The sequence below is a fragment of the Telmatherina bonti genome (assembly GCF_933228915.1).
Source record: "Telmatherina bonti genome assembly, chromosome: 23".
In the NCBI taxonomy this organism is placed as follows: domain Eukaryota; kingdom Metazoa; phylum Chordata; class Actinopteri; order Atheriniformes; family Telmatherinidae; genus Telmatherina; species Telmatherina bonti.
Genome location: NC_136632.1, coordinates 24,138,257 through 24,164,260, shown reverse-complemented (window position 1 = coordinate 24,164,260; position 26,004 = coordinate 24,138,257). Strand labels below are relative to the sequence as shown.

The following is a 26,004-nucleotide window of genomic DNA, read 5'->3' as shown; positions in this document are numbered from 1 at the left end:
GAAATGGAACATGCTGGCTGGAATCATTAGGCAGAGGGGTGCTGCAGCTCCTCTTCCCGTCTCTTTTTTCCTCCTTCTCTTTGCATCCTTTTTCATGTTTTCCATTCTTTACCAAGGAAACGGCAGCCTTTTATGCAGTTAATGATTACTCTGTCTTTCTGTAGCCTAACGCTTCACATCTCCAAGCAGACTGACTGACGTGACCCTGAATTAACGGAGATAGACGGAGACAGTCAGCAATACCCACTCTGCTAAATGGCCTTCCACGCTCCCCACTCTTCATTCAGCAGAGGAATATCCATCATCGTCAGCCGGTGTGTGCGTGACAGATGGATACAAAGAGCGTGCGCATGTATCGGCAGTCAGGATGATGAAGTTTAAAGGGCATCTGGGGTGAAATAAACGGCATCTCCTGGTTCTGCAGCCTCCAGACATTACGCTCTTGGGACTTTTGCAAAAGCTGACAAAACTGCCGAACAAATTGTTCAATCAACAAGACAATGTGATCTGACTTGATGGGATGGGCTTTTTTCCCCCCCCTGTCTCAGTGCTCCGTCTCTGGGTTTTGTAATGTGGAACACACTCTGAGGAAACAATAGGAACAATTTGCAATATGCCTATGTTGCATGAAAGGCTCGTCTCGCCTCTTGTGCTCATTTCCATTTATGCTGCAAAAGAAACAGCCTGGAATATAAAACACGCTTCCAAGAGATCAGCATTTCCTTTCACCACAGTCAGAGAAATAAATGGCATTAAATGTACTCACTTGTTATTTTTGTTGACAAAATGAATGTTTCTTGACATCTTACTGCTTTGGTTCATTCAGCAGTCAGCGCCATGTCATTTGAATTGAAAATGTCGCCGACATGCCAGAGACTGCCGTTTCTGAGCCATTAAATGCTCAATTATGAGACATAGTTTCCCAGCAGTGAGAGAAAATGACCCCAAAGCCTGGTGAATAACGGTAAATTTAGAAAACAAGGAGTCTAAATGAAGAGTAAACCCGTCCTCCTTCATGGATCACCATTGTTTCACGTGAAATTTGGTTTGACACATTTCTTTCTGAGCTCATAAATTAATTTAACACCATTAATAACTGTCAAAACGCCAGAGTGGCAGAGTAACCGATTGTTGCAGTGTCACTTTGGAGTTCGCAGAACAAATTGCCATGGAGGCAGCAGGGGTTCGTGTCCAGTTCAAGACGTACCGTACAATTAACCTGCTCAGGGCTGTCGTCATTTCTCTCCTTCACAAAGCAGCCTGGAGAAGCTTTTAAAAGTTTAAAGTGATAAAAAGCTGCAGGAGTGAAACATTTCTGTCTTCCTTACATGGAGGTCAGTGTGAAACCTTGCCTTCACACATAAGCTCCAAAGCTGCAGATGCAACATGACGCCATTTATTGTGAAGTGAACCTTGAAACCTGAAGTGGGAGCCTACTGCACCCTCAGGAAAACCAAATGTGTCTGGAAAGAGTCATTTTCTGCCCCAGTTCAAAGAACTTTGAGCTAAACTATGCAGCAGCTGATCACCGTCATCAACGGGTTCCAGTTACTGAATAACAACTTGCACTTGAATTAAAATGATTTAACTAAGCTAACACACACTACATGTTAAAATAAAGAAGTTTTACTCCAACTAGAAAGTTATGGATGACCACAAGATGAATTCACACTTTACGTTCTTTACGACAATCCTATCCAAGCAGTCAGGCGTTCAGACCTGCATGATTCAAGGTGTGGTTTTGCTCTTAAGAGTCTTAGAAATGCAACCGTTTTGGTGTAAAGTTTTTACTTTTTTAACCTCTGAATAGAAACAGCCATGTGTACAGACTGCTTTTTCTATTTATCTAAAGCCTACGAAGGCGATATGTCAAAGTACTGGCTGTACAGTCTTTTTGCCTTTTGACCTGTAGAGTACAAGGAGCTTTGTTTAAAGTTTGCAAACAAATTCTTACAGTGGCTAAAAGATCGATAGAGATGAACTGGAAGGATGCAAATCAGCAGAAAAGCCCTCTTAATGCTCCACACTACATAAGGACATGGACCTTTCAGTCTTCTTCCTCCTTTACCTGCAGTTTTCACAGCTCTACTGAACGCTAGGAACAATTATAATTATAATTGCAAAAATTATAATCACGATTATTTTGACTGAAATTGAGATCTCGACTATTTAACACGATTATCCTTTTATCTTTAACATGATTTTTTTAAACATTAAACTGACTTTAAAACATATCTTTAAGTTTCCACATATTTTAGTGCAAATACCGATATAAACTGAATAATTAAATATAAGTAAGGATTAAACAACGCTGTGCGTCATGGTGTTACGAGTTGTTTAATCCGCTTTTATCATGGTTCCATACAGTAAATATTTTATAACAAATTTGTATTCTTTTTCTACAACATTTGCTGAAGTATAGGAACTATTTTACGTTGGCCTGGATGTACGTTTTATACCAAACAACCGCTGTCAGGCTGCAGCGCGTTTCTCTCATTCACCTGTTAAAAGACGGCTGATCTGAACCAGCTGGTTAACACGTTGCTATGGTAACGCCCCGTAACGGAGGGATATTACAGCGTTTAACTGGCCGAACTATGTATAGGAAAATAATGCAGCCAGTTGTCACTGACAATGGTATAAACTATGTTTAGGTGAACTTCCACAACCTACTGCAGTTATTCTACATGGACCTGCAGCCGGAGCCGACTGAGACTGGCCGCCTGGGAGTGCTTTAGGACGGGAGAGGCTCCCGCTGCTCCTTCCTTACAGTAACTGCAGAACAATATGTGCCTTCAAGTCAGTCGCCAAAACACCAGAAAAGTCTCTAATAACTCCAGTAAAAGCTGCTAGATTTGTCGCTTTTAACAAAAAAAGGCTCCAGATTTAGTGAGAAAGTCTCCAAGTTGGCAACAGTGTCTGAATGAAACCAAAGCGGCTGTGGGAGGAGTTTACAGCACAGCGCTGCAACGCCAGAGATGCTCGATTAGCAGCTGAAGACAGCAGGAGAGGAAACTGCAGAGAGAGAAATAATCACACACTTTTATTTTTATCATCGTTGAAACCCCAGATCGTAGTTGAGATTAAAATCCGATTAATCGCCCAGACCTAGTGAACGTGCATCCAACACACCAAACAGCTCAACTACCTGAAGCCGTGGGGAGCATGGCTGAGCAGCCGTGCAACCAGCAAAAAGGTACAAAAATGAAGCAGAAAATGCAACTAATCTAATGGCTGCGCAGACAACCGCTGTCGACTACGCTGCCTCTTTTTTAGCTGCATTTAGATAAAGCCCAGAAAATATTGCAAAATTAGTTTTTAGGTCATATTTCCCAGATTTTAGGTTTTTAAGTGTTTAAGTTCTGATCCCCAGAATTATTCCCATACAGCTGAGCTCTCTGTTAACTTTGTGACAACCCTAACCCTATCTTGAATACGGACCCAATGGACCATTTATTTACATAAATAGTGTAAAAAGGAACTGAAGAGGCTAAACCTGCTCAAACTGACTCACACATTTGCATTCTCATATATAAACTCTGGAATAATGTGGAAATTTTCAGTCCTACGGTGTATAAGTGACGCCATCCATTTCCCACACTCCAAAGACCCACTGATGATCTGGCTTCATTTCAAAATCAAGACTGATTCAGAAACTTGCTCAACGAAGCAAACATTCCCTCTGGATTTCATCCAAGCCTCTTAATTTCACTTTCAATGGTGTTAAAATTGTGAAATGATGTGTGAATGAGAGGGAAATGCTGCTGGGGAAGAGGTGAGAAGGGACACGGCCGCGTCGTCGTTGGATCAGACGGACGGCAGCGTGTGGAAACAAGCAACAGTTAATGCAACAGGCTTCCCACACACAGATTAACTCTCCACACCCAGGACACGCTGAAGCCACAGGTGCTCTACGCGTCATTTCTAAAAACACACAGGAAAGACGAAGCAGACGAGAGCACGGCTCGGCAATCAGTCAGGCTGACTTCTTAAATCACAGCTCTTAACTCTGAGGCTCCCTGACAGCAGCAGCAGACTGCAAACACCACAACAGCTGGACAAACAACACAGCAGACTCAATAAGACACACACACACACACACACACACACACACACACACACACACACACACACACACACACACACACACACACACACCCTAATTAAAAGCCAGACATGACCAAAATAAAATTTTAGTATCAAATAAAATACAATAAAAACAATAAAAACATCCACTCCAGTAATAATAGTGATTGTTTAGTACAGTTCGCTGTAATGGAGAGAAATCATCTAAATTGTGAATTAAAATGGTTTTAACTCCAAAAACAAATGGAAGCCAGGAAATAAATTTTATAAAAATCTAGTTGACTCATTCATTAAAAAGATTTAGCTCCTTAATTTGCATCATTTTCTTTTAAATGTCTATTTTGCAAGTGTAAAACTGAATAATTACGAAAGCATCTGCTTTTGCTAATGTAAGCACACAGACGTCGACAAGACAACAAATTCTGATAAAAAGTAAACAGAGATGACCGCTACAGTTTATTACCAACAGTCTGCATGCTCATTATCAGGTAAAGGATGTGCAAGAAAAGCCCTGCAGCACCGAGGACGTTGAAAAAGGTGTGAAGACGTGTATGTAATGGCTCAAAGGGGCTCTGCATGATAACAGCAGCGTGCTTTCATAAAAGTCAGAGCAGAAAGTTTCTAAACGGGGAGCATGCTGAGAGACAGCAGCGGCAGCTTCCTGCACATGGCCACGATAATGTTCCTCATTTATCATTATGAAAGGAAATGTCAGAAAATGATGTAACATGCTTTTCTCAGAGGGGAGGTGACGAGTGTGAAGGCGCTGGTTTGGGATAATCAAGACTTAAACCCCAAAAGAAATTAGATTAAAAAAAGAAGAATTTTATCATCATTATCGCTTCATTTCAGCCAGTTTTAACCTAAATACTGTCGCAGTTCAAATAAAAACTTCTGATTAGCGTACATTTAACGTGTACACTCCAAAAATGGCTTTTTGCCCATCAGTGTTGATGAAATGCTCAGAAAAAAATCAACCTGCATTGTCAATCTTTGACAGTATTTTACTAAACTGATCTTGTAAGAATTTTGCATTTGTTTATGTGTATTTATTATTTTATATGATCAGACAGAAAAAAGGATTTAGGTCACGTTTGTGTAGAATGGGGGGGCTGTTCCAAATGAGCATGTATGTATGTGTGACAGCATGTTCGTAAGATGATAAGTGTGTGGTTGTTTTTTTTAAATGTACTTTTTAGTGGAGACTAAGGCTGCATGATTATGACCAAAATAATAATCACGATTATTTTCAGCAATATTGTAATCACGATTATTAATCACGATCATTTATTGCGTCTGGAAAAACATGTATTTTTATTGCACCACTTGTAAACAACCTACCTGGCAACCCTACATTTTATTTTAAAATATTATTACTATTTTTATTTATATATATATATATATATATATATATATTTCCATTTTCGACATGACTTGCTCTCATCAGTCGAACACTTGATACATCCTCCACCAGAAGCTTCGTCTGAAGCCGGCAGGGATCAACGCGGGCGGCAATTTCTGCTTTTTTGTGCAACGAAGCTGCTTTTTTCATATTTAACAAGCAACTTTGTCCGCTGCAGGGCGGGTCGTGCACACGGCAGGGTTCGTGTACTTTCATGCAACGTGTTGTAAAAATGTTAGTCCTTATTACCACTTCGATCAGCTGTTTCATCAAAACAATCAGTTTTACCTGCAACAGGGAAAATGCGGACCTCAAATGTCCAACCAATCCAACGATACTTAACCGGCTGCTGGTAAAAGGTGTGCACGCTTGGTATTTAGGCAGCTTAATGAAGCTTTACCCACGTGTTCGCTCCCTGGTGGTTGGCAGACTGATTGAGAACCTGGGTGATCATAGACACATGCAGAATAGGTCGCGTTGTGAATGTAAATACTGTTGATGATCAGGTTTGTTTAATCGTGGCCACCAAAATCGTGATCACGATCAAAATCTGATTAATTGTGCAGCCCTAGTGGAGACATGTTTTATTTTTAATAATATAAATTGGTTTAATCATGTAAATCACTTTGTGATGCCTTTAGTAGGGAATGCTAAACTTTATAAAGTTTGATTGATTGATTTATCTCTCCATGCTTCATGTTAAAGAGAACCTCAACAAAAATCCAGCTTCATCTTCAAACCATCAGCTGCAACTCAGCTCCAAGTAAACAGCGTCTCCTGCCAAGCACAAAGCCATAAAAAACACAATTAAAAAAATGCAGACGCGGAATGGATGGTTTCAAATCCCATCAGCTCAAGAACACACAAACAAAAGCACAGCGAGCCCTGCAAACCAAACAAACAGCGAGATGCATTTAGGTAAAAAATAAAAGTGCACACATCAGGGACTCTCTGACCTCTGAGACCCCAGTCTCTTCCTGTGCTACATTTCCTCATAAAGAAAGCCTGCCTCTGTCTTCACTTGGTCTTTTTGCCAAGTTATGAAACATCATTTAATTTCAGGCTTTGAGGTTAAGAGAGTGAAAGAGCTTTTTCAGTGTTGAAGCGCCAGAGCTTCTGTGGCTCTGGGCGAAGAACAACCACATTGTTCTAATAAGAGACAGGCTAACAGCCTTTTCTGACAGTCTGTAAAGGCCTTGCTGCCATCCCTCTACATGCTGCACACACGTAAATATGAACAAGACACAGCATTAATCACAAAGTTAACAGATACCACACAAAGGGACCTGCGATGAAAAATAGGATCATTCAGCAGAAGCTGCAGCCAGCTGTGCAGCGATGAGCAGTGGAAGCACCACATCCGAGACGGTTTGCCCTCCAACACTGTGCTGCAATTATACACAACCAGCAAATATTTTCATTTGCTGCAATAAAAACATTCAGAGATAAGGTGAAGAGCTCAAACATCTCCGCTGCTTCTTTATAGCAAGGTGGTTCAGGCACCTGGTTAGGTTTTTACCCCCCCTCTCCCTCCTTCTTTCCTCCTCTTGTTTTTATGTTCTCTGTTGCTCTGTGCTTTATTGTGAAGCACTTTGTGATTTTTATCTTTAAAAAGGTGCGATATAAATAAACATTTACTTTACTTATTTTACTCTCTAAACACCCAAATGGGACCCAACTCCATGGCAAAACCAGAATTCACCGGAGAGATGTGCATTCTGGCCAAGAAACGTCTTAAGATTCATCAGGAAGACTTGCTGAGGAAGAGGGATGTCTGGGTTTACCTCTGTTGCCTTGGCAACCCAATGCCAGATAAGCCAAAGGATAAATGATGGATGGATGTTTGTTTGTGATTAATGGTCCTGCAAATGCTTACATGTATTTCCAGATGTGTACAAAGCTAAACTGCACCTGGTGGGATTTATGCCAGTTTATGAAAGATAAAGTTGAACATGTTGGTCACTTCAGTGGGGAAGAGTAAATATAATAAAATAAGAAAAGGGAAAAAAGGACAAGAACTTTTTTGTTCCTAAGCACAGAGAATCGTGTGCACACAAGATGAGAAATGTACACAACTACAACTTTTTGGCTCCATAATTTAACACAATTTCTATTTTCATGAAGGAAGCAACGGCTGCTTCACATGTGATCTGAATCACTCCATATGCCACATATCAAGTTTGTACAGCCAATCAGGGCGCTCCATTTAAACTGCACAGTTCCTGACTGAGGCTCTCCGCCTCAAACGTCGCCTCACAACATGATAAGCAGCAGCTTTTCATGGCACTGCTGCTGCTGCTGCCCAAACACGATATGCAGCTTACTTTTCAGCCCCTTTACCCCCCCCCCACCTGTAGGCCCCATGTCGGAGAGGGGGTTCAAGTTGAATGAAAGGAGTCACAAGGAGTGATGTGATGGGAGTCTGATGCTCAGCTTCAACCATATTCTTTTTTATAAAAACACTGACATGAACTGTCTGACTGAAACTGGCAAATGTGGATTATTAATCAATAATAATCAATTTGATTTAATTTAATTGTTGGACTGGGCTGTATTTTGAGGAATGTAATGAGATTAGGCACCAACCTCAAGCTTTAAAAGTGAAGCCAAAAATTGCAGTTCCCGCCTCATCCACTAGGGGCTCCAAAGCAGAGTAAATCCAGACCATCCCATAGATTTCCCAGATTCTTCTTTAAATAACTTATTAATTTGGATGTTATTTAATTTTGAAAATCAGCATAATTGGGGGGACGTGTCCTTTTTATTGGCAGGTATCCAATATCCGGTGGCAAGAGGCAGAGTGTAGCACAAGCGCTGGTTTTAGTAGGCTAACGGTGTGTTCAGACCAAACACATTTTGAGCATCGAAAACGCTCAAAACGCTGAACGCTCGACGCTGGTCACTAAACCGCCACTTTTGTGTCCGACGGCCAAAACGCTCCCAACGCTCCTGCCACGTCTACCGCTTGTCTGGAGCGAGCGGCAAACGCGGCGGAAAAAAGAGAAGAAAAGGCGGAGATTTTTTCCGATCAGTCTGAATGATGGTGGATTCCGTAGAGAGATGGCATGGTTTTATTTAATAAATAAAGCTAGAGAACATTGTCGTAGGGCAGTGATAGTCAGTGTCAATGCAACAAAGCCCACCCACCTGAACAAAGTGTTGCTAGGCAACGTATCCTGCGACGTTGCCAAATCAGTAACATTCAGCTTTTTAGCAAGTAATGGTTATTCTAAATATTACACGGAGTAATGGCGTCTCAGCCCCGTGTCTGGGTTCACCACAGGGATCCTCCAGGAGCTGCGAGCTGATCGCTCTGATTGGTTGACGCCCCGCGTCAAGCGGCCAAAGTTCAGCTTTGCCCATCTCTGGCATTTGACGTGCGTTGAGCTTAAAAAAACTTCTTAAATTTTCAGCACGTTCTGCCGACACCCAAAACAACGTGAGAAAGCTCGACGCCCCCTTGTCGCACCTCCACATAAAACTTTCCATGGAAACCTGCCGCTCTTGACGCTCAAAACGCGTTTGGTCTGAACACACCGTAACAGTACATCGTAGCTTTAACCTGCATACCTTCATTAGCTGCTTAGTCCTCATTAGCTTTGGGTTAGCTCAGTTAGCCCTTAACAACAGGCAGCTTAGCGTTTGATTGGTGTCTATCATCCACCTCCATACTCACAGCCTCCCTTTCAGCTCCACCTCTTTTCCCATTTGAGTCATGACACATGTGGTGCTGCCAACATGGCGACGCAGGGAACCGCCCAATGAGGTTCAAATTAGCTCTTTAGAAACAACAGATGACGTTGCAGAGGCTCCACCCATCTTTTATAGACATTCTATGCTTTAGATGACTGTAATGAATTGGGACTATACAAATAAAGCTTAACTGAAACAAAGATTTTTTTTGTTTATTTTTCTATATAAACTTCTTCCATCACCATCTCCAATTATTAAATAAGTCCAAATCAATAACCAAGCAAACCATTTCCTTTTTACTTAAACTTACTTTGGATTTCTTCTAAACAGACCTTGAACCAAAACATTACATCATCATCATCACATGATTTCCCCAACATTTAAAAGAACCCTGAATCATCAGGACACGTCATCCAGAAACTATTATGTACAAGACATGAACAGCACAAGGTTAGCTGGTGAACTGTGTTTTATGTCTGGCCTGTCAGTGAGCTAACCAACATAACTTCCTGTGTACACAATGGTTTTCTGACAGTAGCAGAGTTAAGCAAACAACTGCTCGCATTCCTCTCAAACTGGTTCTGTTATCCAACTAAAGAAAGAGACTCAGAAAAGTCACAGAGTTAAAGGATATTCCTGAAGACTAGTTTCCAAAAGAAATGAAGAAAGATGAGGAACCTTTCAGGGTTAAGTTGTACGGTGGGTTTTGTTATGTTTAGGTAGAGTTTGGTGAAGCCTTTCCTCTCTGCTTCCAATTAAAATGTCAAGTTTACATGATACTGGTATTAAAATGTTCAGTTCTTGGCAACTGTCCATTTCAGCCAGTAACTTTTCCTCCAATTAAAACAAGGCAGGCAAGTCCAACAATATCCTTTCCTAAATGTCAGAATTAATATCTACCATTAATGTGGATTTTTAAAAGTTAAATTAGCTGTACGTTGGAGATTATCTGTATTGATTTTCCCAAACATGACTCGCCTGCTGTTGTTGGGTGAGAAGCAGTTTTTTCCCCTTTAATACCCGAGTACACTGAATAAAATAATCATAAATCATGCCTAAATGGTGGACTGGAGTCTGTTATAGGCACATAAATTGGCCAACTTCCTATTACATAAATTTAGTGAAAATGGTTCAGCTTGATGCAGTTCTTGCCTTCACTTCAAATGAATAAATAAATTTAAAGTCAATGCAAACATACAAAAATATTTTTAATCAATGTATATAAATTTCTACAAGGCAACAAATTCTAAAACAGATGTGACTCTTTACACAAAAGATATAGATTATAAGATAAGAAAAATGTTTACTTTATGTGTTCTATTTTTAAATGTACTCTTGTTCCATCTCAGGTCATAAAGAAAGTCTCAAACATGCGTTACCATCAAGTACATTCACGCTGGTTTCTCTCCTTGCTTTTACTTCTACAGCTGTGTGCATTAAGATATCAAGTTAAAGTAACTAGTTACTTGACTGTAAGTTGGACAAAAATCTTTTCTAAAACACTAATCGGTCTAAAACTAGACTGGGTTTCGCTAACAATTTACAGATATTTATGCAACACCACCCATTTTTTCAAGTATTAAATCATTTCTTAGATAAATATGTTTATGCAACACAGACACCATCTTCTTGACCATAAAACTCATATTTGGGAGTAACCAGATTACTCCTTAAATCTAATCTGATGTGCACTTCTGAAAAACATTTTAAAGGGTTTTGTCTACATTTATCAGTCCATTCTCAGGTTTCTTTTGGAGTATATACATGCATAGTGATGTCACTTCCTAATATTTTTAAAACATTGTGTTTGTTAAACATGGTGGAGCCCACAGCCTTAAAACCCATTTAGCCTCCTTTACATAAATAAATGGGGACTTCTGTCATACGTAACAGCCCTCATACTTCTATGAGTGTTTTTATGTTGCTATAGTTATTAAGTCAGCTCATCCACTAGTGGGCAGCGTTGAGTTTAGAGTTCACTATCATTTTTTGACCATAGACTGCATATAAAAAGATGGGCGGGGCCTCCATGACGTCACCCGTAGGTTTCTGAAGAGCTGAATTGAAGCTCGGTGGGCGGTTCCTACCATCGCCATCTTGGCAGGGGCATGCGTGTCGTCTTGACCAGAAAAACAAATAAATACGGGCAAAGAGGTGGAGCTGAGAGGGTTAGCTGTGAGCATCATAGTGGATGATTGACAGAGCGAACTCAGAGCTGCCTGTAGTTAAAAGCTAACCAAGCTAACCTGGAGATAACCAGCTAGTGGAGGTAAGCGGGCTAAAACTAAGTCACGTTGTTAACCGACTAATCTTCTACGTTCTTCTGACTTGAAGCGGGAGATAGGGTACCTGTCAATCAAAACGACACGGCCTTAAATGTGTCAAATTTAAGAGATTAAATTACTGTTAAACGGGCGAGTTAGAAAAAAAATTCACTCCCCCCACAGTTGTCATGAAGGTAAACCAGAACAATTAAACCAAAAATGGATTTTTGAACCAGGCTGTAAAGATGTTTATTTCTGCTGTAAACATGTTTATTTCTGCTGTGAAGTTGGTCTTTTTAACATGGGAGTCTATGGGGACTTGCTTTGTTTTGCAGCCCCTAGTGGATGATGGGGGAACTGCAGTTTTAGGCACTTCGCAAAGGCTTCACTTTTAACCGCCGGAGGCTCCACCCATCTTTCATATACGGTCTATGGTTTTGACACTGGGTGGTAACGGTAACGCAAAGCACAAGCAGTAGAAGAATAAAACAAAAGTTTTTTTTCTCGTTCCCAGCTTCTTCAGATGCTTTTTATTTGTTTTCTTCCTGCTTCTCTGGTCCTTTCGGTGTTTACGTGGCAGCTGTACAACTCAACACTGCCCCCGCACTTCCAGTGGAACTACTCCACTTTCCATGTGAAGCGACAGAAAGCTAAGCGTCCTAAAAACTAACGCATAAGTCTTCTGTGTTCAGCATAACAGGACCTTTAGCATTAACTTCTAATGTAACAAGTAGTAAACTGCTAAACAGATTACACGTGAATGTAATCCAATAGTGAATTTAAAAAAAAAAAAAAAAAAAAAACCTGAATTTGGCATCGTCTCTGGAAGAAAAGCAGATTTTGGATGGAAGCATCAAAGGCAGCTGTTATATATGCTAAGATCTCTACGTACATCAGTAAGTCATGTGACTGCTTGGTAACTGGAAAATAAATAAAAACTCTTTTTATTCATCAATATTGAACTAATTCTATATGAATTGATTCAGTTCCAAAGAAATGAAGTCCTGATGTAGAAGCAGTATAGTGTAAACCAGCCCAGCTGGAAACTCACTACCCCACCTTGATCAGACATCAAATTATTCCCCTCAACTCCTCAAAGACATGAGAAATGCTTAATTTAGCAGCTTATACCATCATCTGTGCCCATGCTGTAACCAGTTCCAGACCATCTTCCCCACAGCATACGACTATATCCCATCCTGCCAATTTGGATTTATCTCTGGGGAAAGTCCAGTTAAAAACACAGATTCTTAACCCCTGATAGAAAAAGCTAAAACTTCGCTCAAAATGCCACGTTGGCCTGCTGCCTGTCTAAATTATGATGCAACATGAATTACTGAATTTAAAAAAAGGTCTTTGGCCTTTGATTTGGCTCCCTGTAATCTTTCTTCACATATCATAAAGCTGCAATTCAGCCATCTCTCCAATCTAATCTACTGCAATATTCTTCACTACTAAAAAAAAAAATCTTCCTATAAACTCCAAGAAAGGTCAAATGATAATAGAAAATACTGTGCAGTCTGCCCAAAGGCTTTACAACCCAGCGCTCAGCTGCTCACTGGCTTAATCAGTCACAGAAGAGCAGATAGTTTGTATTGTGCTGTGTAGCATGTGTTGACAGTGTCCCAGAAAAGGTTTTCAAAGGGAAAAAAAACACTCAAACACAGGTTTACTGCAAAGCTTACACAGGACAATACAGTAGGTCTGAATGTCCTCTCTTTCTCACCATATAAAGGCTCAACTTGAACTTTTTCTGCCACGTTTCATCGGAGGATTTCCAGAAATCCATGTTTCCCAATATTTACGCTCATCCAACCTTTCCACTTGTAGCCGCAGCCGTTTGAAACAAGACAGTGAACAACTCAAGCAGCCTTGAAACTGCACGCTTGGCTGATCCAGAGCTGGTGTCAGCCATAACATCAGACAACCAGAACCTAAACACAGCAGAATCCCTGCCATGGTTTTTAGTGCTTCAGAGCTCAGGGAGCAGTGTGGAGGCGACTCTACTCCATTAACCCACATCATGGGCAATTACCTTTCAATCACCTACAGCAGCAACAGCAGTGTTTTCATGGCTCAACACGTGTGATGGAAAGGTCAGACATGGCACCAGGCTGCATGTGTGATGATCGATACATCAGCAAACACGCCTTGCTTGTTTAAACTGAATGCATGACTTTTAACTTGCTGATCACACTCTGACTTCTTCTTGCACTTCCAGGGAGCGCGTGGCATTAATGGAGGAAATCTATTTAAAGAAAAGACAAGAGATAATGGTTTTTGTGCAGCTGCTGCAGTTTCAGTTAAGTGGATTTAACACTGGAAGAAGTTATTCTAGTCTGGAATAAATGACTGAAGCTGTGTCAGGATCAGCCCACAAGCTGAGGCTCCAGATGTTCTGTGTATTGATTAGTCCAGAGACATCTTCCATATAACCCAGACTTTTCAAAGAAATAGTCATGCAAATGCGCGTGCCCCTGCCTGGAAGGCAGATCACTGTAACACAGCATTTATTTAGGTTTTAATATTTGAATTAGTCTTTTAAAAGGTGTTTTGGGTGTTTTTACATGGGAGCTTGCGTGTTAATATTAAATCACGAGTGTGTTGCAAAATCTTTCCTGCTTACTGATTTATCTGCAGTTAGAAGAGCTGGAAAACAAACCTGACAAAGTGAGAATTCATTCCAATAAAAAGGGGAGGAAGAAAATTCTGCTCCACGTACCTCCGTGTCTGCTGCTGGGGTCCTTCTCAACCCACAGCCGTGTTTTCTGCTTTTATATTCCCCAAAAAATATCAAGACTTCAAACCGAGCTCGTCCTCTGTTTCACCGGGTGTGAAAAGAAAAAGAAAAAGTCCCCAAATTTACATCCAGTTGTGGGAAAAGTGGAGCTGTGAAGCGGGCTGGAGGCGCGCAGGAGCCGCTGGAAGTCTCCGGGGAAGTTTTACTTCAACAACATTCTCACGACAAAAAAAAAAAAAAAACAAGTACGTGGGAAGCTTTCTTCGTCTTCCTCACGCCCAACAACACGGTTAAGTACGTACCTTGCTCAGGTGTAAGTCATTACCGAGCCGACATGCACGCGCGCGACTGAAGAGGGCTTTCTGTAAGCGCAGACATCCAGCTGGAGCTCCGCGGTGCGATACGAGACGAGGCTGGAGAGAGTCGGGGTGAGGGCTTTTCTTCCTCCTCCTCCTCCTCCTCCTCCTGTCACTGCACACCCCCAACGCCTGCAGGCTGGAAAAGCTCCGTCAAGGTGACAGCTCTTAGAAGCATTAACACCGGAAGTGCTGGCCGCTTAATTTCAAAGTTAAAGCTGCTTCTAACTTGGAAAGAAGTAAAGGTGGGAAAATTGTATAGAAAAATCGAAAATCGGGATTTCTTTTGCTTCACGATTTTTTTTTAAAATAAACAAATATAATCAATTTTAAAAAATTTTGTCATTTATGTTGTTTCTTTTATTCATCTTTGTATTAGTCTTTTTGGGCAATATAGCAGCAGAATGATGGTCTGGCTACTGTGTTGTTTTTTCCTAATTGAAATCTAGAAAAATTTTAAAGTTTTTTTCATTTATTTTGTTTTTCAATCTACAAATATCAGCAATATCAAAGAATTTTGAGAATCGCAATTTAAATAAAATCAGCACCCATTTATTTAGGTTTTATGCTGTTAGTTAGTCTTTTAAAAGGTGTCTTGGGTGTTCTCATGGGAGCTTGCGTGTTAATATTAAATCACGAGTGTGTTGCAAATCTTTCCAATCTGCTTAGTGATTTATCTGCAGTTAGAAGAGCTGGAAAACAAACCTGACAAAGTGAAAATTTATGACAATAAAACAAACCCATTCAGGACTGGAGTCAGTCCTGAATTACTTCGAGACTAGATTACTGTAACTCTCTATTACTGGGCTGTCCTAAATATGCCCTGAAAAGCCTTCAGCTGATCCAGAATTCTGCAGCCAGAGTCCTGACCAGAACCAGCATGAGAGATCATATTTCTCCAGTTTTAGCCTCTCTTCATTGGCTGCCTGTTGAATCTAGAATAGAATTTAAAATCCTTCTCCTTACATATAAAGCCCTCCACAACCAGGCACCACTATATATCAAAGACCTCATTGTTCCTTATATACCAAGCAGAGTACTTCGTTCGCAGACTGCAGGCTTACTTGTGGTTCCTAGAGTCTCAAAGAGCCGAGCAGGAGGCAGAGCCTTTGGTTATCAGGCCCCTCTCTTATGGAATAAGCTCCCAGTTAGTGTTAGGGAAGCAGACACCCTCCCCACCTTTAAGACTAGGCTGAAGACTTATCTTTTTGATAAGTCCTATAGCTAGGGATGGTTAGCATCCCTTAGTTATGCTGCTATAGGTTTAGACTGCTGAGGGACATTTCCTGATACACTGAGCTTCTTTCTTTTTCTCTTTATCTCTTTCTTTTACCCCCCCCCCCCCCCCATAACAGTGTTGCATCATTAACATGTATGTCTCCTGTCTCAGCAGGTCTCCCTGGCCGGGAGTAGCAGTTCCTGTTGTCTGTTGTCTTTCTGTCCTCTTCCCCCCACACAGCAGAGGCAGATGGCTGCCTGTCCTGAGCCGGGTTCTGCCGGAGGTTTCCTTCCTGTTAAAAGGGAGTTTTTTCCTTCCCACTGTTGCCAGTGTGCTTGCTCAGGATGGGAGATTGAGTTGGACTCAACTCAATCTGTTGGTTTCCTTATATAGGCTGTTATGAATTGGCCTTCATTATGTTTTCCCCTCTGTCTGTAAAGCGTCTTGAGATGGCATTGCCGTGATTTGACGCTATATAAATAAAGTTGAATTGAATTGAATTGAATGACGTGAAGGGAAAACACACTAAACAACAGGTGTCGAATTCCAGTCCTCTAGGGCCGGTATCCTGAAGGTTTTTGTTGTCTCCATGCTCCAACACACTTGACCAAAACTTAAAAACAGGTTGACAAGAAGCTGTAGGATGCATTTGATTCGAATCAGCTGTGTTGTCAGAGGGAAACAACAAAAACCTGCCGGATACCGGCCCTCGAGCACTGGGGTTTGACACCCCTGCACTGCCTGATTTATCCACACTAAACTGCATTTATCTGTTTTATATTTAATCAATGTCATACAGGTTTAGAAAATTGATAATGGCCAGCTGAAGTTAGTTAGTATCACAGACATCATACACTACTCACAAAAAGTTAGGGATATTTGGCTTTCAAGTGAAATTTATGGAAAATGCAATATGTTCATGCTACAGTGATATAATATCATAAAAGTAAGACATTTAAGTAGAAGGATGCACTACTGATTTCCTCATCTCAAAAAATTCATTCAACACAAAAGGTAACAACAATGGTAGTTACACCACAACAAAAAATTTGAACGTCTCAATATCTCGTCATGTGCCCTTGAGCATCAATTACAGCTTGACAACGACGTCTCATGCTGTTCACAAGGCAACTTATTGCCTGCTGAGGCATGGCATCCCACTCTTCTTGAAGGGCAGCCCTCAGGTCATTGAGGTTCTGGGGTGCAGGGTTTCGAGCCTCTACACGACGGCTCAGCTGATCCCACAGGTTTTCAATGGGATTCAGGTCTGGAGAGAGTGCAGGCCATTCCATTTGAGGTACGCCAGTCTCCAACAGCCGTTCCCTGATGATGCGGCCTCGATGAGCAGGAGCATTGTCGTCCATGAAGATGAAATTAGGCCTGTGCTGTTCATGTAGGGGCACAATCACTGGATTAATGATGTTATTCAGGTAGTATGGGCTTGTCACTGTACCATTCACAAAGTGTAGGGCAGTTCTGTACCAAGTGGACACCCCTGCCCACACTGTAACACCGCCACCACCAAAAGCTCGCCTGGTGACAACAGTGGCTGATGCATAGCGCTCTCCCTGACGTCTCCAACATCGTTGCCGGACATCAGTGTGAATCGACTTTCATCAGAGAACAGCACTGAGGCCCACTGGTTCCTCGTCCAGCGTAAATGCTCCCTGGCCCATGCAAGAGGATGATGCCTGTGCCTGGTGGTGTGGTCAGGTACCCGTGCAGGTCGTCTAGCACGCAGACCACGCTGATGGAAACGGTTTGGAATGGTCTGACGTGACACTTGGGTGCCTCTCACCTCTCTTAAACATGCCTGGAGTTGAGTGGCATTCATCATCCGGTTTCTCAGGGCAGTGTTCACAATGTAGCGGTCATCAGCACGGGATGTGGCCAAAGGTCGTCCACTTCTAGGCCTTTCTGTGACTCTTCCAGTCTCTCCATATCTCTGTTGCAACCTGCTGATGACACTCTGTGACACTCCAAGCTCAGTGGCCACTTCTGTCTGAGAACGTCCTGTTTGAAGCATCGCAATGGCAAGGGACTGTTGTTCCATTGTTAGGTGTCGTCTTGGTCTCATGATGTCAAAATGTGAACAGCATGATGAGGACAACTGTTTAAACACCAGCTCTAATTGAACCAGGACATTTATTGGTCAATTCAAGGATCACACACCTGCCGTGATTTTTGCCGTTAAGCTCCTTGTTAGAGAACAGCAACTTGTGCAAAATTTATTGAAACATTTAACAGTTGGACATGTGCATTTAAAAGCTTAGAGAAGATCACATTAAGTTCACCTGTACAGGTTTGAATGCATTTTAGGCTTGTTGTGAAATTTCACCCAAAAGCTGAATATCCCTAACTTTTTGTGAGTAGTGTATATACATAGACGCCGCATTGTATCACGCTGCCATCTTGGATGGGTCACCCATTTGCCTCCAAAGCATGTATTTGTCAGGTGTAGGCAAGGTCGGATTATTCAATGGGCATTTTGGGCACAGGCCCAGGGGCCCCTGCCCACTTGGGGCCCATGTGGGGCCCACGTAGGGCAAACACCAGCAGTTTGGACATTAAACAAAATGTAAATAAAAGCCAGATAGTTACACCACAGAGTCTAGTATATTGCTATTGGTACCACTGGCTGAGAGATGTTAGAAATGTCATTTCACAGAGAATCATTCACAATTGTCACAATGTTGTAGTGAGGAAGGGGCCCCCTGGAACACTGGGCCCAGGGGCCTGTGCACTTTTAATCCGGCCCTGGATGTAGGTCCAACTACAACAATAACTTCTCCAATTGTTACCTGATTTTTCTCACAGTTTGGTTCGTTACAAAAACGATGTGCTTTTATGCTAAAATATTTTTTATAATGCTATTTAACTAAGACATAGGGTAGCTGAAATATAAATAAATGTATAAATGAACTTGATACTAACATGTTTGATTGTTTATTGATGCATTTGGATTTATCAATTTTTATCTGGTCAAATAAATTATTATTTAACCTTGTGAAATGTAATTCCACACAATCTGCTTTCAACATTTCAACGTAATTGCAACCATATGCTGAACAAAATACGGAAAAGTTACTGGCTTTCTCTTAACTACAGTTGAATCTTTTTTTCTATACATTTATTAATTTATCAATATGGAGATACAATTGTACAACGTCTGAAAATAAAGTATTGTATCAAACCTATGTAATTCAGAATTACCCAGAAAAACACTTGAAGAACGGAAACCTCTGCCAAAGCCTTTAAAAAGTTCCTGGATCCAAATGGTGATCCGGATCACCACCAAGATTAAATCAGTTCTTTCTTTTTCACGTTTCCAAGAAGTCCTGAAAAGTTAATGAAAATCCGTCCATAACTTTATAAGTTATTTGAAAAACAAACAGACAAACAAAGCTTGTAAAAACATAACCTCCTTGGTGGAGGTAATCATGCTACCATGTAAAACTCTCTTTGTGAAGCATCAATGTCATATTTTTCCATAAACACCTCATAGAAGTCGAATCGATCATTTACATTTAGTAGATCATTCACTGTGTGTATGTAGAAAAGTGTGTTGTTTGTGTGTAATATATACGCCTTGTTCCACAGAAAACAGTGATGTGGGGAAACTACGTTGATCTGCAGCAAGACTGGAAAGCAGAGACCCATCCAATATGGTGGCGACGCTGGTTCACTCTGCAGCGCTCAATGAGGTGTCTATGTATATATAATGTCTATGAGTCAGTATGTCCTAATTTGGTCATTAGACTAATGTATGCTTACATGAGAGTGGCCACATTTACATTTAATCTCTTTAATTCCCAATGAAAGTTAAATCTGCTTTAAAGAGATTAAAAAGAGCCATCTGAACACCTAATTCCAAATGAAAATGATGGTATGGAATTAAACTTAATTCCAAGGTAAGGGGTGGGTTTATTCCCATTTTAGATCCAAACTGATTCCTTCTTCAATCATGTAAAGGTGAATTCCGCTCTAATTCTGCTCATCACCTTGCAGGCATACAAGCTTTGCTTCTGCCTATTTTGCTTTTGTTTTACTTGATTGTTTTTTTGGAAATGGACAAAGTGATTGTGACTGATATACACAAAACAAAATAAACTAACTAACTACCTAACTAACTTGTCCCTTCCCGATGACACACATATTCCACTCGGTCCTCTGCCTCCCGTCTCCGGTACTTTATCTTCCTTCTCCTCCTCAGCTGCTGAACGTGGTGAAGTAGTTTGCTCGTGTCGAGCTGGTGCTTAAAAAACATCAAAGTGAAAACAGTTCTTATTGTGTGTTTTTCCACATTATGTCTGAAAAGTCGAGAAGCTGGAAGCAGAGTTTGCTTCGTCCACTCCTCGTCCAATCAGATTCCTCCCCAACTCACCGATCTAACATGACATTAAGGATCAGGGCGGTGGGCCCATGCCCCCCCGGTTCCCCCTCGAGCTCAACACGTCCTTCATGCAAGACATTGTAAGGCTTTATGGATAAAAAAGAAATTTAAAATGGAAATATACGTATTGTTTTGTTTTTGTATTTTTTAGAAAAAATCCCTTTTTCTAATTAATATATCTTGAAGTTTTCTGTTTTATTATGAAAAATAAACATGTAAACAGACACTAGCTACATGTAAACATGTAGCTAGTGTCTCCTAAAAAGTGTGCCATAAAATCCCTTGCAATGCTTATTTTATTTGTTTAAATCATTGCATTAAGCTTCTCCACATCAAAGCCACGCTTTAACAGCTTTCTGAGGAGTATTATTGTGAAAACTGGATCAGGAAACACAATCCAGTGTCAGCACCTTGACTCAAATTACTCCGTTTAAACTGAGAGCAATTCAAAAGGAGGTAAAAACTCCTTAAAATCCTGGTTTTAACCTGTTAAATAAGAGAGTGAAAAACCACATTAAACACACTTTAGTCATAAAACAAATAAATATGTTAAAATATAAAACAGAAGCTGAATAAACTGCAGCTTTTTGCAGATGTTCTGCCGTTTAATCCAGCTTTACTCTGAGGCCAAGTTTTGATGAGATTATTGACAGTTTAAATCATTTTTGTAGTAATCTGTTTAGACTCTTCTGGAACATCAATTGGTTTTCATTTTTCTGTAAATTCTCCCTTTTTTCAAATCATCCTTTAATTTCTTCAGAGATTCAAAGCCTGAGAGTCTTCAGAGTCTGGAGAGGCCTGGGAGACCGGTCGCGGTGTCAAGCCCTGTTAAGTGTGCATTCGCTCCCGCTGCTAATTTCAGTGCCTGGAGGGACACAATAGAAGCTTTGTTGCTGGAGAACTTGTGTGCGAAGTAATCCTTGACACGAAGCCATTCAGGGGCCTAACCTTTTGTTTCATAAGTCTCCTGAATGTTACAGTAGGCCTCAATGCATTGGAACAACTTGAAGTAGTGAAAAGTGGCCCCACATGGCAGGAAGGAATTGTGTAAAGTGGACTAAGCTGCTAGTGAGTGTATGAGTGTATTTTAGAGGACTTGAATGCAGAAAGATAAAGGATCATGAAGGTGTGTGTGTTTAGGTTAGATGTATTTAATCAGAAAACTGCAGCATTTTATTTTTTACCAACAAACCTAAAAATAAAGACATAAAAAAAGAGTAAATTAGTTGACTAGATTAATGTGAAAGGATTTTTTTTTTTGCGCCATGCTTTCTCCAAATAAACAAGCTGAACACAGACACATTCAATTTCCACTAAAACAGGAATGTACGCTGAAAATGCTCCCTCCAAAATCTTATGGGTTTTCATTTTATCTTGCTAAAGTTTTTAAAAAAAAAACAAAACAACCTAAAGTAGCTCTTGACAAGTGTCAGGATTAAAACTAAAGGATACCCCTGGTGAGGCTAAACTATTGTAGCATGTTATACAAAATTTATTGTGTTTATTTATTTGCTCTTCTAAGGTGACCTTCAATGTCCAGAAAGGCACTTATTATTAAAATAGTTGTGAGACAGTTATAACGAAGAATGTTAAAGTATGTTTTTCTGTGTTTCATGATGGGAGCTACATCTTGTGATGTACAGTCACTGGTTACCAGCAAATTACATAGAAACAAGTCAATGCATGTAGTCATGTAAAGGATGACTGATGTTAAATTGGAGCATCTGAATGAGGAAGGAAGTGGATTCAAGTGACTGAACGTAGCATGATTGTTGGAGTATTTCAGAATCTGCACGTAGCATGATTGTTGGAGTATTTCAGAATCTGCTGATCAACTGGAATTTTTTCCGGTCCATTGGTGTTATGACCAGTTGCTCAGGCGCTGAAGAAAGTCTGCTGTAATGTCTGATTAGACTGAACACAGCCTAATAGCTCCGGTACGATAGCAATAATCTGAGCAGGAGCTCTTAGCTAAACACTGGAGTAAAACTTAACCATTTATTGGGCACTCAATGAAATACCTTAAGTAGAAATTTTAACCTAAAAGTGTCCTTCTGGTATGTACCAAGACCTCCATTCTGTTACATTAACAAAAAAAAAAGTTTTATGCTGAATATGAAAGAAAACAAAGTGATTAATAGTCACTTGCCCCATATAGAGTTAGTCTTTTCCTTTGCTTCTCCTTTCATGATACAAACTGAAAAGCGCTTCATCAGCGGTAGAAAAAAGGCGGGCCTGAACACATGATTGTATCTCCTCGACCTATTTAGCTATTCTGACAGTTTTACCATAAACTTTGGAAACTTTTGGTTTCTTGTTACAGTTTAGGAATCCAGAACCCAAAACTCAGCCAACAAGGAAGTTTAAACAGATTTACTGAAATAATGATGGTGTTGAAGGCGGTCTCATTTAGTCTGATTGTCCGGAACACAAACAGGTGAACCAAAAGCAGGGGTGAGATGCTGGAGAGGCCAAGAAATGAATGTTTACCAGGAGATGGGAAATAGGCAGCCTCAGCGTAGTCCTCCAGAGCAGGGAAAACAGCCTCCACAATCCAGAATCTCAAGGTCCAAAATCAGTCCGGGGTCCACACCAAAAGACATGAGCAAGCAGAAGAAGGCAGACTCCCTCCACACCTTCAAGATCGAGCTGAAAACCTTCCTTTTTTTATGATTCTTATAGTGAGGATATGAGCATCTCCTGAGTTGGAGTCTGCATGTACGGGACCCAACTGTCCAGGTTCTGCTCTTTGCTCTTATAGTTATGGGTAGTCTAGCCAACCATTACTTATGTAGCAATGGGGATGTTACCTGATGCACTGAGATGTACCTCGCTCTATTTCTCTAATATATTCATGTATAAATATATGCCAGTATTGCCGTCTCTAACTTATTTCTCCTTTTTTCTGCAGGTCTTCCTGAATAAGTGCAGTTGTACATGTTGATCTGTCTCTCCCGTCGTCTCCACCCCAACCAGTCGAGGCAGATGGCTGCCCTCCCTGAGCCGGGTTCTGCCGGAGGTTTTCTTCCTGTTAAAGGGGAGTTTTTTCCTTCCCACTGTCGCCGTGTGCAGCTCAGGATGGGGGACTGGATCCAAGTCATGACTCGATGCCATCATTTGGTTTCTATTATAGGATATGTATGAATTGGCATGAAATGATGTGGATGTAAAGTGCCCTGGGACAACATGGTTGTGAAGTGGTGCTGTACAAATAAAGTTGAATAAATGAATAAAAAATCTGAGGAGCAAGTAAGAGGCAGGTCAGAATCAAGCAGGTTTCAGCAACAGGTGACCACTTCGTACCAATAAGCGTGTAGCGAAGACGGTGGTCGGGAACAGGCAGGGTCAAACCAGGTTTCCTCTCAGAGTCAGGTACATGAACAAGGCTTGAAAGCTGTGAAAAAGACAGACGATGTTGCACCGAGCAGATCTAGAGCTAGTAGAGGGCAGAACAGGTGAGGATAGTCAGCAATCAGGCCACGGAAGAGTGCAGCAGAAACCATGACACCTTGGTGTAATGACCAGTTGCTCTGCAGCCTGTCCCTAACCAGGAGGAGAAGAGGTGGATGAAGCCCCCCACCTGCTCTATCCTGTTAAGCAGCCCACTCCTGACAAAATCCCTCATTGTCAGCTTTAACCACCACCAGCTTCTTGAGCTGTTGGATATCATCATCCATGTTGACTCTGGGAAAACTGCAGCCAAAAACTCACAAAAAGTATGAAAATATGGATCCTTCGATTGTACTGCTGATTTGGCTTAATCTCCACACAAGCAGAAAACACAAAACCAGTGACCCATTAAGAAAACAAAATATATAAACAAAAAACTTGTCTCTGGTCCCTTCAAAGTGGTACCGTGTTGGACAACCCCAGACCTGGACCCATAGGGTTTAGCAACATGAGACTCAGGTAATGTCCCTGATGATCATCTTGCTCACATTCCTGCTTGCTCATTTTCACTTTCAAAATGAATCGATGCAGTCTGTGTGTTTAGGAGTTAAACAAAAAATCCCCAAATGCACATTGGTTATTGAACAGTGGAGAAACGGAAGACCTGCTACTTAACAAGCCAGTGTTTTCTCGTTCTCAGACTCCCTGCAGAATCCAGTCTTCCCTGCACCAATCATTTAACCATTACATTTATTACTGGGTGTTACCAAAATGTTTTGTTATTAAAGTACTTTGGCGTTATCTTCAGTTATGTGTTATAGTTATAATGTTATAGAATATTGTTAAGGCTACAGATAATGATACAGTTGTGCTCATATGTATTCATCCCCTTTCATTAAAGAAAAAGCTGAATTTACCTGAATTTAATTGAGTTGAAGAAAGAAAAAACAAACAAACAAATGGGTCCTGGACAAATTAGAGACTTTTCTGTTAAACAGTGGGACAAAATACCTGTCAGCAGGTGCAGAAGTCTGACTGAGAGGAACAGAAAACACCTGACTGGAGCGGAAACATTAAAGGATTGTTCAACTAAATATTACTTTATGACTGATGGAATATGGAATAAATTATCTTGTTTGTTTGCTTTTAAAAAACGTTTCTATTGAACCAGAATTAGAAAATAATGTAATGATTTTCATAAAAGTTCTATTTATTCTGACTTTAGTCAATTTCAGCTGATTTTAAAGGCAGCTGTTTTTTTTCCCTTCTTTAATGAATAAATATGAGCACAACTGTATATCATTAGAAATATGATGCTGTTGACAGGAAGATAAGAGATGTATTATTAATGACTCATGAGGATGGGGGTGGGATAATAGAAGTTTTTACTTCCTCCCACTGCTTTTCGGATATGTAAAGAGGATATGTAGCGGTTAGTTATGTTTGCTTTATACAGGCATGACTATATTGTCTGTTATTACTGTGTGACTATTATGTACCTTTTACATGTTTGAAATAACTTCAACTTCATCTTCAACCAGTCAACTTCCAAACACACTTCACTGACAGTAAGCAGTGGATTTAATCAGTTTAGTTTTTTCCGAATGACTCATGTGGCAGATCTGTTGAAAAAACATTGATACTGTCTTGGAGCGAGGAGCTGTGGACCCCAATGCAGAACAGTGAGGCAGGATGCAGAAACAAAACGTTTTTAATCCCAAACTTGACAGACGAAACAGGTGACTACAGACACGTTAACGCAAGAAGCAAACACAATGAACCAGCAACAAGAACAGAAACCAAGGGCTATAAATGCAGACAGAAACAGAACAAGACATGGGTGAATTGAATAAACTGAGTCCAGGTGAACTTAATAAACAGGAAACAAGGCTAGACAGAAATAAAAACTTCAAAATAAAACAGAAAAGAACAAAAAACACAAAAGGTCCAAACCATAACAGAGATATGATTAAATTGGTTAGTGTTGTCATGCACCAAAAAGTCAAATCACAGCGTGGCGTCTAAAGAAAACAACCCTAATCTGATCAGAATTCCACATAAAATGAAAGCAGCTTTGTTGGAAAATGTGAGAAAACAAAACTGCCGTCCTGTAACACTGACAGATTCATTAAGCACCTAATTCTCCTGCAGCGTATCAAACTAGCTAGTTGCCTGATCAGTCTGTTCTCTGTCTGGCCAGTTGACAGCGTGTCCATCAGTTCGTCTGACTGGTTAATTATCCCTCTGACGTGTGTGTGTGTGTGTTAGTCAGCTCGTGTGTTGCTGGCCACACGCATGTCATCTCTGCCAACTGTGTTCCTGGTTTGCAAGGTTGACTGATTAATAACACCTAAAGACCTACTTCAATGCTTATTTCGATGTATTTTTAATGTTATTAATGGTCTCTAAATTGTGATTATGAATATTTTGGGGCACATGCATGCCAATCTGCCATCTTTTC

At 40.7% G+C, this 26,004-nt stretch overlaps 1 protein-coding gene across 1 annotated transcript in view; it reads right to left on the bottom strand.

The window, feature by feature from the left end:
- Positions 1 to 14,195, bottom strand: part of LOC306773529 (plexin-B2-like) — a 270,463-nt gene extending 256,268 nt beyond the window's left edge. Inside the window, exon 1 of the mRNA XM_079263372.1 lies at positions 14,168 to 14,195. The gene's annotated coding sequence lies outside the window, so the exon portion shown is untranslated. The remainder of the gene's footprint in view (positions 1 to 14,167) is intronic.
- Between the last annotated feature and the right edge of the window lie 11,809 nt (positions 14,196 to 26,004).